We start from the raw sequence: 15,637 nt of genomic DNA, 5'->3' as shown, positions 1-15,637 counted from the left end.
TAATATATAAAATAGTAAAATAGTTTTGAAGATGTGCTTTGTGAGTAAACATGGGGAAGAAACGTTACCACATTCCATGCAATCAGTGCTTCATCTAAGCCAGAACAGCTGGCTGGTAATAAACAATTTTGGTTTTTTTTTCAAGTAGGTTTTTCAATAAAAGGTTTAAGATTCTGTATTCAATTATAGCAATATGGGGTACAATGATACATTATTTTTATGAATAAGCATCCCTTCCGCATTAATGGCGGAGCCTTATGCCAATAATCTTTACTCCAAGCCAGCCACGCAGCAGAATAATTTGAAAATATCGAGTGAGAAATTTGCCCTGCATACAACGTACATCAAATGCACCACACGTATTCTTATGCACACTATTTGATGCATGTATATCATATAATTTCATATATTTAGCTGTATACATGCCAAGTGTGTGATACCACAATCCACATCAATTTTAGCACATCCTGAAAATCGGCGTTAGATACCTGCTGATAACAATGCTTAATGGTGCCATGGGTATGTTGCTTGAAGGATTGGGGTAATTTACTCAGTCATCTAATTTTTCACGTCGACATTTTTTTGGGAAATTGATTCTCACCTGACATTAATGCTTGAATAAAGACAAGTGACAGCCTCAGGCAGACTCTTTTGTTTATTAAGAGTCAAGTCACTTGGGCATCTTGCTGAAACTGATATCATATTTCAGATTGCCGTGTATTTCCAGTCAACTATGCAGAAGTTGATTGTGCAGTGCCACCGACACTGTCAAAGTGATGGAATGTACACTAATTATTGAAGCTGTTCTCATCATTGTAAACAAACGAACAAAGTATGTGGATTATACTCAATGAGATCATAGATGAGACTAAAACACACGTGGGCTTGGGGCTGTCAGGTGGTAAAGATTTGGATTGGGTGAGCATCACCCCCTCATATGCGTGTCTTTTTTATCATTGACTTCAATTTCCTCTCATATGGCAATCACTCATTCCTAGTGTAATATGAGGATGCACCCGGGGGTAACTGGGCGATGGTGATAGGCTCTGCCGGCCTCAGCCCGCAGCAAATGGGACATCGAGCCAGGGGCGTAGCCCTGGGGCTGTATAGCAACATCTATAAGGTTCCAGGGGTGAGGCTTATGATTGGCTGTGTGGCATCACGTGAGCCAGGTGATATAAGCTCGTGGTCAGTGTGGAGAGATTGAGGAGAGACCACGTCTGCGCCTCCGGCACACCAGCGGCCACGTGGCAGGCCAGAGGCTGTCTCCCGAATGCCGTTAGCCAGCGGAGTGAGGGGGCGAGGAAAGCGAGCAAACGCCACGCTCGAGTAATGGGAGTAACGGGAATAACGGAAGTAACGGGGAAAAGGAACCCAGCGGTGTGAGAGAGAGCTGTGTAAATGAAGAACGAATAAAGACAAGACAAGAGAATACGATATCGTCCGGAGTGGGTTTATTACACTGGTGTCAAAAGTGACTATCGAGACCACTTGGACCGAGAACGATGTCCAGGCACCTCAAGAAAAATAACCCACCGGACCCGCCTTCGGACGACGACTCCCTCGACCAGAGCTTGCTGCATCAAGGGGGCGACGGCCCCGCTTGCGGTGACCGCTGCTGCACCGGGCGCCGCGCTGCGCGGAGATGCCGGCGTGGACGCGACTCCGGCTGCGGACGAGGGTTGGCGGCGGGTGGTGGAGCAGATTTAATCTCTCCGCTCGGTGCTGCTGAGCATCGTCACGTTGGTCGCGTCATCTGCAGCCCCAGGACGGCCTCAGGATGCGATGCCGAGTGCGGACGACCAAGGCCTCCTTCGGGGGGTCTCGGAGGATAAGGCCGCCATTACACCCGCCGCGTGGAGTGAACCCGCCATCTTGGGCGTGGTCGCGGCCGAGCCGCCTGTGGCCGCCATTTTTGTGGGGCCGCGTGCTGCGGGGTTGGCGGGAGCGACCGCACCCAAAGATGACAACGGTGGCCGCAGCCATCGCCTCCCCAACATCAAGGAATTTGTCGCCGGTGGTGACCAGAGCGCCTTTACTTGGCGGTTCGAGTCCGTTTTTCGATCCGTACGATGGAAGGAGGCCGAGGCGTTGGACGCTTTGCCTACACTGCTGGATGACGTGTCATTGGCAGTGTTCCGCTCCATCCCTGCCGACAAACAGAAGACGCTGAAGGACGCATTCGCTGAGATGGCGGAGGTTTAGGAGCCGCCGTCGGCCGCTCACAGGAAATTCATGCAGTGTTGTAGGGGCCCCGACGAAACGCCTCTTGTGTATTGCGGCACGCTTTTGGCGCTCGCGATGACCGCCTACCCCAATTCTTCTGCCGACCTTCTCGATACTCTCATCCTTATGAGGATGGTCGAACTGTCGAAGGAAATGGGCATCTCGCTGCCCGTGTGCAGCCATGGGCCGCTGACGTCCTGCTGGGCAGCTCGGTGTCTGGACACCAAATTAAACTTATGCCGTTGGGAGCAAATGGCTGCATGGACGGGGGACCCGGACAAAGATGGCGAACCGCTGGGGTGGGCCCCGTCTCGTGTTGTACACATTTTGGACGGGTGCCGCAGCACCGGCCGGGGATGCAACGCAACGGTGCCGGGATGCCACGGGTCGGTGCTGAGGCGGCCGGCCGTCGGGCTGCCGCGACGTGCTTCAATTGTGGCCGCTTGGGCCACTTCTCTCGAGATTGTCGGCACCGTCCACATCCTCCGTCAACTCTCCCTCCATCCTTTCCCCCGGAGACGGATCGCCATTCTGCTTGGGCAAGTCGGCATGCATCAGACACCCGGCATATTCCGACACCTCATGCATCCCTTCACACCCCGGGGGGCCCATCTGATGACAATTGTGGACACATAGATTCGGCACCACGCACTATTACCCAGTGGAAAAAATTGGCTCGGCGGGTGGTCGCAGCTGTGTCGGGGTCTTCTACGGTACCAGGCATCATTCAAGGAGTGGACGTCCGTATTTCGGTGGATACCGGAGCGTTGGCCACCATCATTTCCGATGTTATATTTCACCTGCTGTCCATCCCTGCGGGTTCAGCCGGCTTTTGACGCATGTATTGCCGCTAATGGGGGTAGCATGGGTATCATCAGACGGGTGGAGGTCCATATTGCCATAGGAAACATTGCCGCGTCAGGATCGTTCCTTATCTCATGGTCATTGGCAGTTCCCTGTCTGTTGGGCACCGACTTTTTTCGTCGGATACCTGTTAAGATCCTTGTGGATCAGGGATGTTTGGAAATGCCTGAAGGACGTAAACTGTTTTTCCTACCGTCCACCCACCTCCAGACCATGCAGTTCACGTGCTTGCTGATGTCACGGTAGAGATCCCTCCTGGTACGCAGATGCTCATCCCATTGCGTTACCGTAAACGGTTGGAGGTTGCGGATGCGGTGGCAGGTGTTTTGCTATCCCTGTCAAACTCTTTGGCTAAGACTTTCTCTCTTGTCGCGGCTCAAACCATTATTCGGGCTGGACAAGCCCCATTCTTGCAAGTCTTGAATGGGGGCCCGGCACGGGTAGTCGTTTCAGCAGGTGCGGTTTTGGCCCATGCAACTACTGCCTTTACTGGCGTCGATGGGGGCCGCCCACGTGGCTGCTAGCGTATCTCGTACCACTGATTCGGACGATAGATGGATCGCCGGATTGTGCCGGGAGAATACGTCCTTGTCCTTTCAGCAGCGTGACGCGCTGCGTTCGCTGCTGTCGCAGTACTCGGACATCTTCAGCAAAGATGATTTTTATTTGGGTCGTACCTCGCTCTTGTCACACCACATTGACACTGGTGCAGCAAGTCTGATATGTATGAACCCACACCGCATGAGTCCTGCGGAAAGGGAGCATGTGCATGGCGCGGTGGATGACATGCTAGTGGCTGACATTATCTCGCCGTCCAACAGCCCTTGGATTGCCCCGGTTGTGTTAGTTAAAAAGAAAGAGGCGGACTTTGGTTCTGCGTTGGTTTTCGCAGGTTGAACAAAATATCCGTGGCAGATGCTTACCCTCTGCCGCAGATGGACGATTCTCTAGACACCTTGTCAGGGGCTAAATTCTTCTCTACCCTGGACCTCTCATCGGGATTTTGGCAGCTTCCCCTTGATGATGCGTCGAAGCCAAAAACGGCGTTTCGCACTCCTCTAGGCTTGTTCGAATTTAACCGCCTCCCCATGGGCCTGAATGCCGCGCCCGCAACGTTCCAATGTTTGATGGAGTTGGTATTGGCAGGACTGCAGTGGGACGCGTGCCTCATATACTTGGACGACGTTATCGTCTTTAGTCGCACTTTCGAAGAACACCTTCAACGGTTGAAGGCTGTTTTTCAAAGAATGCTTTCCGCCGATCTCAAATTTAAGCCCAAGAAGTGTAATTTATTACAGCATTCTGTCCATTACCTCGGCCATATCATCAGCTCTGGCGGTGTCTCCACTGACCCAGACAAGACTTCTTGTGTCACTGAGTGGCCGACGCCCACTTCCGTAGGTGACGTGCGACGGTTCATTGGCTTTGCGTCTTATTATCATCAGTTCGTTCAAAATTTCGCCACGCTGGCAAGGCCTCTGCATGTCTTGATGGGAAAGAATCAAAGGTTCAAATGGGGATCGGAAGAGGAACTGGCCTTTCAGTCCCTCCGGGATCGATTGGCTACCGCACCAACGCTTGACTACCTGGATTTTTCGCAGCCTTTCATCCTTGACATGGTCCCTAGCGACACCGGCATCGGTGCTGTTCTGTCTCAACGTAAAAACGGCATTTAACGTGTTGTGGCATATGGCAGCTGGGTTTTATCCCTCGCTGAAACTCGTTATTGTGTCACTCGCCGGGAGTTGCTGGCGATCGTTCATTTCGTTCGCCAGTACCGGCCCTATCTTTACGGTAGAAAATTCCTCGTGCGCACTGACCATGCAGCCCTGCAATACTCATTGAAATTGGAACAACCGTCTGGACAGCTGTCATGATGGTTGGAGATGTTGCAGGAATTTGTTTTTGACATAACCTACCATAAGGGTACCCGCCATGGGAATGCAGACGCACTTTCCAGGTTGTCTCAAGGCCCTCCCTGTGCCTCTTTGTCGGGCACACATTGCTGCACGGCACCGCCTTCCCCACCCCGCCCTATTATAAGCGCGGTGCCGGAGGTTGACGGACAGGCCGCGCCGGTTGTGGCCGACAACACACTGCACCTGTCACGCTCGGTGTGGCAGCATGAGCAGATGGCCGACGCAGCGTTGGCTCCTCTGCGAGATCGGGCAGAAGGGTCGAGGTCTCACTCGTCCTGCGGGAACTCGCAGCTGATTACCACCCAGGATGGGTTGCTTACATGCAGAGAAGGCTTGTTAGGCCGATCGCGGCTTGTCGTGCCTACATCACTTCGTCATGATCTTATCCGCACGCTGCATGCCGACAAGTTGATGCATCTCAGTGTGCAGAAAACCTTGCTCACAATGCAGAGGGATTTCTTTTGGCCCAGGATGACGGCGGATGTCGTCAAGGCTATCTAGGCATGCCAGGAATGTGCGAGGCGGAAACCGCCGCGTGATAAATATATTCCGCCCTTGAAATTGATTGAAGTGTTGCGAATTAATGAGCTAGTTGCTCTGGATATCCTTGGGCCGTTCCCCCCTTCCACTAGGGGTAACAAATTCCTCTTGGTTGGAGTTGAATATTTTTCTTGCTGGCCGATGGCCTGGCCCCTGCCCGACCAATCGGCTTCGTCCATCACCAAAGCATTCCTCAATGGCTACGAGATGGACAAAGGTGCTCCGGAGAGGTTACTCACGGACCAGGGCCGTAACTTCTCCTCTAAATTGCTCCGGGATGTGTGCGCAGCTTTGGGCACAAAGAAAATACGCACTTCCCCTTACCACCCGCAGAAGGATGGAATGGTGGAACGGTTTAACCGTACCCTGTCGGCCATGCTTTGTCACACGGTGAGTGAAAAGCAAATTAACTGGTACTTGCATATTCCTGGCGTTCTGTCTGCCTACCGCATGGTCCCGCACGCTTCTACGGGAAACTCGCCATTTTTCCTTATGTACGGGAGGGAGAGCGTGCCTCCCATTGAAGTGCAACTGGCTACGGGGGGGGGGGGGGGTGATGTAATATGAGGATGCACCTGGGGGTAACTGGGCGATGGTGATAGGCTCTGCCGGCCTCAGCCTGCAGCCAATGGGACGTCGAGCCAGGGGCGTGGCCCTGGGGCTGTATAGCAACATCTAGAAGGTTCCAGGGGGGAGGCTTATGATTGGCTACGTGGCATCACGTGAGCCAGGTGATATAAGGGGTGGAGAGAGACAGCTCGTGGTCAGTGTGGAGAGATTCGAGGAGAGACCACGTCTGCGCCTCCGGCACGCCAGCGGCCACGTGGCAGGCCGGAGGCTGTCTCCCAAACGTCGTTAGCCAGCGGTGTGAGGGAGCGAGGAAAGCAAGCGAACGCCACACTCGAGTAACGGGAGTAACGGGGAAAAGGAACCCAGCGGTGTGAGAGAGAGCTGTGTAAATGAAGAACGAATAAAGACAAGACAAGAGAATACGATATTGTCAGGAGTGGGTTTATTACACTAGCATTTGGCAAAACATACCTTCTACAAAATAGAGTCATGGAACTCGGTAAGGATTTTCTGAGTAAATAATTATTGTAGTTCATTATAGGTGTGTGCACAGTGCATTCTTACACATCCACACCTCATTTACGTTCATTCACACACTAAAACTCACCTGAATAATTATTTAGTCTCCAACATATGTAAAGAAAATATGTAACTATCCGAATATATTTGCATTAGTAGTATGACTAAAACACTGACATTTAGAGAGTTAGTATGCATACTGTCCTATTTGGCATTCACAAAGATTAGATAACAATCCTTGAAATAGCAGTTTCATAACATAGAAAATATGTACAAGTATGCTAGCCATTTTCATGACTTTAGGAATCACTCTAACATAGTTAAATGTTGAACTACTTAGACTCAAGGCTTCACAGTCATGCAAAGTGAATCCAAATATAAATGTAATTATAAAATGTCTGCACAAAGCACGAAAAAATAAAGGTTATGTATCCCATGCCTATGACAAAATCGCCCAGAATGTGCCCAGTCTAATCAGATCTGGGAAGCCTGGATAGTGCGTTGACGATTGACCTATATGCATTACAGGTATTATAGGATATATGTGTGTATGTTGAACTTCTTTCGCACCGTACATAGCCAACCCTGATAATCTGAGGTGTGGAGGAAGAAGAACAAACTAACCCAAAAGCAGTTCTGAAGAAATGAATTACAAATTTCGATTAAATATATATTTTTTAATATTCCTACAGGGTAGGCAACAGAGGGCAGTGCTTTAAAATTCAATGTAGCACTGAATTGTATGCTGAATTGTATCACCAACCTGCACCAGGCCAGCATGGTGAACTGTGGTCAAATAGCCCCCATGTACTCGAAAGCTTTGGCGGCATCAGTTTTATTCCCGGCCATGGCCGACACCAGTGGCGAGTGATGTCTGAGTTGATCACCGGGACTGCCCCTTTTCACCAACCCGCAATTTGACGAGCTTGGGCAAAAATATAATCCAACAACCCCTGTGACAAAAAATTACATTGGGAGGCCTTCGTCCAGCAGTGGATCGACTGAAGGCTGTGTACTAGTATGTATGCAAAATAGTAATATTTGGAAACCACATTAACTATGTATTTGTGATTGCATCATACCAGCAAAATAATGTATGAATGGTTCTCTCACCTGGTTTTGATAAAGCTATCAACCCCATGCTGATGCCATGCTTGAGATCATCAACACATGTCCTTCATTATTTTGTTCTTGTAACTCTTGTAATTTATGTTCTTGTAATTCTAAACTCAATGACTTTAAATATCACCACGCCTACAGCACATACATGCTATTGGCCAAGAATATTCTCTGTATTTATGTATAATACTCCTGTGGACATTTTAATGATCATTAGGATATCTGAAAGGTCTTGGTCCAGTTATGACTAGAACCTATCGGTTTTTACATGTTTGACTTTTCCTTAAAATGCTTACACATTCCTATACAGTTCTGTATTTATATCCTTCGGATTTGTTTAGTGTTGGTGAAATTAACACTGGATTTTGCTGGCGTTCTGGCCATATTTTTTGAAAAATGGGCATCTGTAACCGACTATACCCTTCAAACATTATACTATCTCTGTCATTGCGGCCTATGGCCCTCAGTTCATCTGCGAGTGTTGGTACAGTATAAGGCTTGGGACGCCTTGGCAGTCAATTTGATAGTAGGTTATCTTCAGGTTGCTTCAATAGGTGTCCAGAATGATGTACAATTCCCTTTGAATGCATGGTTACTCGGCGGCTAAAATGTAGGACACCTGCTGTTCTAAAAAATAATTGATGCTGCAAAGTGCCCATGTTTTGGCAGATGCAGGTAAAGAAAACCTGAAGTCTTTTGATGCTGGCTCTCGTTGGGGTTGTGCATATAGAAGAGCTAACAACATGATTTTTCTTGACAAGCACTATCCTCACCCCTCTCAAAAGTACTTAATACAAAGTGCACCTTTGGGGCCTTTGCTGTGCACCTGAATATTTGAAGTCCAAAGTCACTTTCAATCAAAAGAGCACTCATTAAATAAACTAATTCGCAACTTGCTTCAGGGATATACAGTGAGGGAAAAAAGTATTTGATCCCCTGCTGATTTTGTACGTTTGCCCACTGACAAAGAAATTATCAATCTATAATTTTAATGGTAGGTTTATTTGAACAGTGAGAGACAGAATAACAACAACAATAAATCCAAAAAACGCATGTAAATTTTTTTATAAATTGATTGGCATTTTAATGAGGGAAATAAGTATTTGACTCCTCTGAAAAACATTACTTAGTACTTGGTGGCAAAACCCTTGTAGTTGGCCACCAGGTTTGCACACATCTCAGGAGTGATTTTGTCCCACTCCTCTTTGCAGATCTTCTCCAAGTCATTAAGGTTTCGAGGCTGACGTTTGGCAACTCGCACCTTCAGCTCCCTACACAGATTTTCTATGGGATTAAGGTCTGGAGACTGGCTAGGCCACTCCAGGATCTTAATGTGTTTCTTCTTGAGCCACTCCTTTGTTGCCTTGGCCGTGTGTTTCGGGTCATTGTCATGCTGGAATACCCATCCACGACCCATTTTCAATGCCCTGGCTGAGGGAAGGAGGTTCTCACCCAAGATTTGATGGTACATGACCCCGTCCATCGTCCCTTTGATGTGGTGAAGTTGTCCTGTCCCCTTAGCAGAAAAACACCCCCAAAGCATAATGTTTCCACCTCCATGTTTGACGGTGAGGATGGTGTTCTTGGGGTCATAGGCAGCATTCCTCCTCTTCCAAACACGGCGAGTTGAGTTGATGCCAAAGAGCTCCATTTTGGTCTCATCTGACCACAATACTTTCACCCAGGTGTCCTCTGAATCATTCAGATGTTCATTGGCAAACTTCAGACGGGCATGTATATGTGCTTTCTTGAGCAGGGGGACCTTGCAGGCGCTGCAAGATTTCAGTCCTTCACGGCGTAGTGTGTTACCAACTGTTTTCTTGGTGACTATTGTCCCAGCTGCCTTGAGATAATTGACAAGATCCTCCCGTGTAGTTCTGGGCTGATTCCTCACCGTTCCCATGATCATTGCAACTCCACGAGGTGAAATCTTGCATGGAGCCCCAGGCCGAGGGAGATTGACAGTTCTTTTGTATTTCTTCCATTTGTGAATAATCGCACCAACTGTTTTCACCTTCTCACCAAGCTGCTTGGCGATGGTCTTGTAGCCCATTCCAGCCTTGTGTAGGTCTACAATCTTGTCCCTGACATCCTTGGAGAGCTCTTTGGTCTTGACCATGGTGGAGAGTTTGGAATCTGATTGATTGCTTTTGTGAACAGCTGTCATTTATACAGGTAACACGCTGAGATTAGGAGCACTCCCTTTAAGAGTGTGCTCCTAATCTCAGCTCGTTACCTGTATAAAAGACACCTGGGAGCCAGAAATCGTTCTGATTGAGAGGGGGTCAAATACTTATTTCCCTCATTAACATGTAAATCAATTTATGACATTTTTGACATGCGTTTTTCTGGATTTTGTTGTTGTTATTCTGTCTCTCACTGTTCAAATAAACCTACAATTAAAATTATAGACTGATCATTTCTTTGTCAGTGGGCAAACGTACAAAATCAGCAGGGGATCAAATACTTTTTTCCCTCACTGTATACCTAATTGAGATTTAGATTTGTTTTTTGGTAAGATGCAAGGCTCCGATGTTCAAGGGTCACGGAAACATTATTTATGATGTTTTTTTTTTATTATCAACTGCAGGACTCTATATGCAGCCTGTCCTAATGCTGATCCAAAGGACCTGGCCTCATCTAGAGTAGTGGCAATTTTCAGGTTGTTGGTATTCTGCAGGCGCACAACAAAGCCTGTGGTCCTTGGCATTTGGTGTTTGATCTATGTTCTTGGCTTCAAGATTCTGCAGAGTCTTGATGTATCCAAGCACTTTGGTTACAGAAGTGCGTGGTTTTCTAGCTACGTGTTTCCTTTGTGAATTTTTTTGTCTCTCGCTTTGGTGCCTTGTTTTTTATTTTGTTCACATTGACGCTTAAGAGGAGGTTTTAAGAGAACATATGCCCGTCACACCTCATTTGTCAGAAGGAAAAAAATACATGTCATCCTTCTTCTCTTCCTTCAATTGCAGTCCAAATTCTTGAGATAATAATAATATCGACAGTATTGGTGAATTTTTCACGTGATATGGATTCATCATTTTAATTTGCATGCATTTTTTCCATAAATGGTGGCAAAATAACAAATGAACAAATTAATAGTTTATTGTTTTTATATATTGATGTCGTTTTATTTTATTTTGACCGGTACATTTTGCAAAGTGATTTTCTTTTTACTACAGAACTGTTTGGTTGGTTTCTCTCTTGCTTGATACACTGTCGGTGTAATAACTGGGCCACCTGCGTCACAATGGACATTAAAGATCCCGTGGCATTATTTTAAATAGAGTGGGCCATTGTATGCCAGCAATCACAAAGGCTGCATAGCAACATTGCACCCTCCTGTGAAACTACTGCAAACTACAATCATTCGTGATATATAGTGTCTTCGCGGAAACCTTGTGCTATAAGAATGGCACGAATCAAAAATGTACTAATGATTTTATTTGATACCTGATAAGAAAACCTCAGGAAATGAGACAAAAAGTATGTGAATGGCTTCGGTGGAGAACTAGAAGTACAGTTGATGACCTTCCACAGTGCATGGTGTGGATTGGAGATGTAAAGACATATCTGCTTTGGAAGAGGCCATGAGGGACCTGGGAGAGTTGAATATAACAGTAGCAAATACAAAGATCCCCCGTAAAGCCTTAACATACTGTTGGGGAAAGTTCTGTTCACCAGTAGCACCTATAAAAGCCAGCACGGCACACGAAGGGGTGTCTCCCGAGTGGAGATCTTTACACATCGCACTAGGCACTCATTTGAGCCTGAGTCGACCTAGGGGAGGCCCGGAACCGGTTCAGATAATCATCACTGGTGTAGGCCATGAGCGGGAATCGAACTCTGGCTGCCAGGTTTGTAGTGCATCACACTAATCGCTATACTACCGTTCCCAAAATATAATAGTAGCAGGCACAGTGAGACAGTGAGATGTGGATTCTGCTATTGCCCGGTGCATCGCGGAAGTGTAGAGTCAAAGACTTGTATATTGTGTGCCGCATTTCAGCGTGGTGGATTGAACATGACCGTGTCCCATGATTCGCCAGTCAAGTTGCCAAGTCCAGCATTATGGATATAAATGCTCTGCAATTGGACTTGCGTGCTCCGGTCTTCTAGTCCACATTATAATAACAGGATCTTAAAGAACATTTTTTTTTAAATAGCATCGGGCTCCTATCATTGTCATTATATCCACAACCAACCTGCCCAAAGCAGCAGAGCTGGAGATTGTAACGTAGCCAATAACAGCAACTGAATTCAAGATGGCCAGAGTCCTCATGGCATTTAAAGTAATGAATCTACTATTCACTCCACGGGGTACCAGATGACACAGAATGGCGCCAGTAGTTGACCTTCCACTTGTTGAGAGCCGTTTGTTATGCTGCACTACAGGAATACACCCATTGGGACCTCCAATTACTGCACATGGCCTTTCTTTGCACAGCCCCATGCCGCCTTGTTCAATGCCGACAGCAGGTGACTGATACTGCCAGCAGGTGACTTATCAGTTTCTGCAGAGCACAGTCCTTGCACAGAAAACGCCACACAGCGGCATGTGGCTCTCGATGGACACACGGCTCCACATGTAGCCACATGCTGCCTCCATGACCGCCTCCAGCCATGTCCTAGGCAGTTAGCAGTGGCCACGCAGGCAGCGGTCCCCTGCACCCACGCAACCACTCTCTTGTGGCAAATGCTGATCCTAGTTAGGCATCAAAACTGCTGTTCCATCCAGAAGTTAGAAGTTATATAGATGGGAAAATATTTTTTAGTGCTTCGCCACCAGACTGAAATTAAGCCTTGGTTCAGTCGTGTGGCTCATCAGCTGTTCTGCAAGTCTCATTACTGGATGTTGCTATGTCCCAAGCAGTTCCCACAGAAGAATCTCTCCATCAGTGAGCAGCAGCATTGCTCATTATATTGCTGAGATGAGTGCTGGTCCAGCTACCCCAGTGCCTGGCAAATAACTAAATATGTATCAAAGTCTTCAGAATGCCTTCGCAGCTGCAAGCTGCACTTGAAAAAAACGGCACAAGATACAGTATATCTCAGCACAGCAGCCAACAGGGCGCTTGACATGTCCATTTTTAGTGGCCACATGTCACAGCACAGTTGTTTGCTGTTGGCTATTCACAGCAGTGCAGGTGCTAGTTCAAGTTACGTAGCAAACAGTGGACAATGCTGTGCAGTCGCTGAGCTGAGCTCCAATACAAAAAAAGAGGATGATGTGACCATTTGATCTTGTCCACAGCTCTGTGCCATGCTCGTCTGCCATTGTGTGAACTGTTCCACTGTGTTGCTTGGGTCGATTTCACTACTCCCACGAAGTGTATAATTTCATGCCACAGCAGACCCGCACAAAATAATATTTACAATCACAGAAAATGTTACTACACGGTATTTAATTTAACATATTCTTGCCATGACTTCCTTTAAAGGCTCCATCCGTGCATCCACGCCACACAATGTCTTCCCAGCAGCAATCTCAAAACTAATTGACTCAAGTTCCTTGTTTTCCTCCCACAGAGCTGGAGGGGCTTTCGGATCTCCCCATACTAATCTCTGTTAAGCATACATCTACCCCATTCACCCCTCCTGTCCATCCTTTCCAAATTAATTATTAATTATGGACTGGGAAATATCACCTTGAGATGTTTAAGGTGCAGCTCACACCACTGGAAGATCCTCCACGAAAGTGAGATTTTAGAGAGTTACTCTTAATGTTACGTTGGCCTACTCTAGCACGCTGCCCAGACGTCTTGGAAACGATGGAAGTACACTGGAGAATTATAAGCATTCATATCAGGTAATGTGGGGGGGGGGGGGGGGTAACACCTATATTGTGTAAAACCAACTATTTAAAGTTACGTTTTCAAATGCAGGATTCCCAGAATTAAAAAATATAATGCCGCTTTAATCCCTTGATTAAGTGTTAAATATGCAACAATAAACAATAGTCAAAATAACCGTATACGGAGGCGTGGAGGGACATGGGCCTATGCCGTCTATTTAATCAACCTCATATGGCTGAGCCAGGAGATTAAACTCCACGCACTCGGGGTTCCTCCAGAAGCAGATCACTGTGGCTGGCCACATGGAATGTCAAAATGCTCCCCTGGTGAGGAGAGGTCACCATTCCTCTGTTGGGAGCTTGACTGATATCGCCTGGACATCTCTGGAATACAGAAGGTCCGGTGGACTGGTTTTGTATTCGGGGGCAGAGAGGTGTTTAGTCCTCTAATCGGGGTGGAAATCTATCCAACAACGGGGAGTGGCTCTTCTTCTGAATAAAAGAATGGTGGTGTGGGAGCTTGGGGCTGAAGTGTGGGAAGCTGAGTCCCAGACCAATGTCAGCTCACCTCCTCATCAACAGGAAGCAAGGGATGGTGGCGGTGGTGGCTTACAGGGGCATCTCACTCCTCGGTGCGCCGGGAAAGGATTATTCAACATCGCTTTGTCAGGCACGCTGAGGAGAGGTTTGTGGAGCCCCAATGTGGTTTCAGGAAAGGGCGGTCCTGCACAGATGCCATATGTCCTGTCTATCTGCTACAGCAGAGGTGTAGGGAATTCCAACAAGACCTGGTCAAGGACTATGATACCATCAGTAGGCCTGGGCTCTGCGTTATTATTCATGCTTTTGGAGTCCCTGACTCTTTGCTCACAATAATTAAGGACCTTCATGATGGTGAGCAGGCCCAGGTAAAACTACATGGCTGTTAGTCGGAGCCATTCTCTGTTCACCTTGGGGTGCGACAGGGATGTCCTCTGGCTCCCACATTATTTAACATCTATTTCTACCGCATAGTTCATGCAGCCTTCGATGGCTGTACCGGAGGAATTTCCATCTGGTACATATACAATGGGAGGCTTATCGATGCCTGGGTGCGGTCAAGGGATGGCTCCCTATTGGTCAACCATGTTCTGTATGCAGATGATCTGGTAGCTGCTACTCACTCAGAGGAGGAGTTGGAAGCGCTGCTGCTGAACCTGGAGCATGCCACTAAGAGGTGGGGCCTTACCCTCAGCCCCACCAAAACTAAGCACCTGCCTGAGTATTTTGTACCATCAGACACTCCACCCCTACAACTCCCAATTGGTGATGGGGCGGTTGTGGAGAGAGTGGAAAGTTCCCCATACCTGGGAAGTGCACTCATGATCGGCACTGGTTTGACAGCCAAGGTTGCACTCCAAATTAGTCGAGCGGCATTATCTTTTGATTGGTTGCATAACGCTGTGTGGCAGCTACATGGCCTGTTGCTCCACACTAAGCTTCAGGTCTTCTTGGTCACAGTCATGCCCTCTCTTCTCTATGCTTGCGAAACGTGGACCCCCATAATGGAACATCTTCGCTGGTTAGAAAAATGTAGGCTGGCCTGTGTGGAACATTAGGAATGGACCATTCTTTTACTTATTTCCTCGTGCAGCAAGGAAGTAAAGTGTGGTTTTGTGAAAGTCCTTATGTGCTGTGCAGTACATCGATGCATGTGTGTACACCAGCATCCGATAACGGAGTTGGGCCTGTAGGGGGCTGGCAGGGTTATTGATTAACTGGACTTGTACACCAGTCACATGGTTAATGGCGACTCGGTTGAGGATTGCTGTGTGACACACGTGCTGTTGCATTTTACAGGTAAAGGACCAAAAGGTTGTTTTTGATCGTTATAGAAACGTTCTAGACTTGTTCTAGACTTCCAGCTTGGCTTTGAATTGTTAGTTTGTGATATATCCAACAGGAGGGGTTTTAGGACCATGCACTGTAAAGGATGACGTACTGTAATTACGTACTGTAATTGTAATTCTCTAACCCTAATACTGTTTAGTCTATAACCACGCCCATACACCCAGAGTATGACTACTTGCAATGCTATTGATAATAGAAT

This window comes from Lampetra fluviatilis, chromosome 4 (assembly GCF_964198595.1).
Source record: "Lampetra fluviatilis chromosome 4, kcLamFluv1.1, whole genome shotgun sequence".
NCBI classification, from domain to species: Eukaryota; Metazoa; Chordata; class Hyperoartia; order Petromyzontiformes; family Petromyzontidae; genus Lampetra; species Lampetra fluviatilis.
This window is presented reverse-complemented; position numbering follows the sequence as displayed.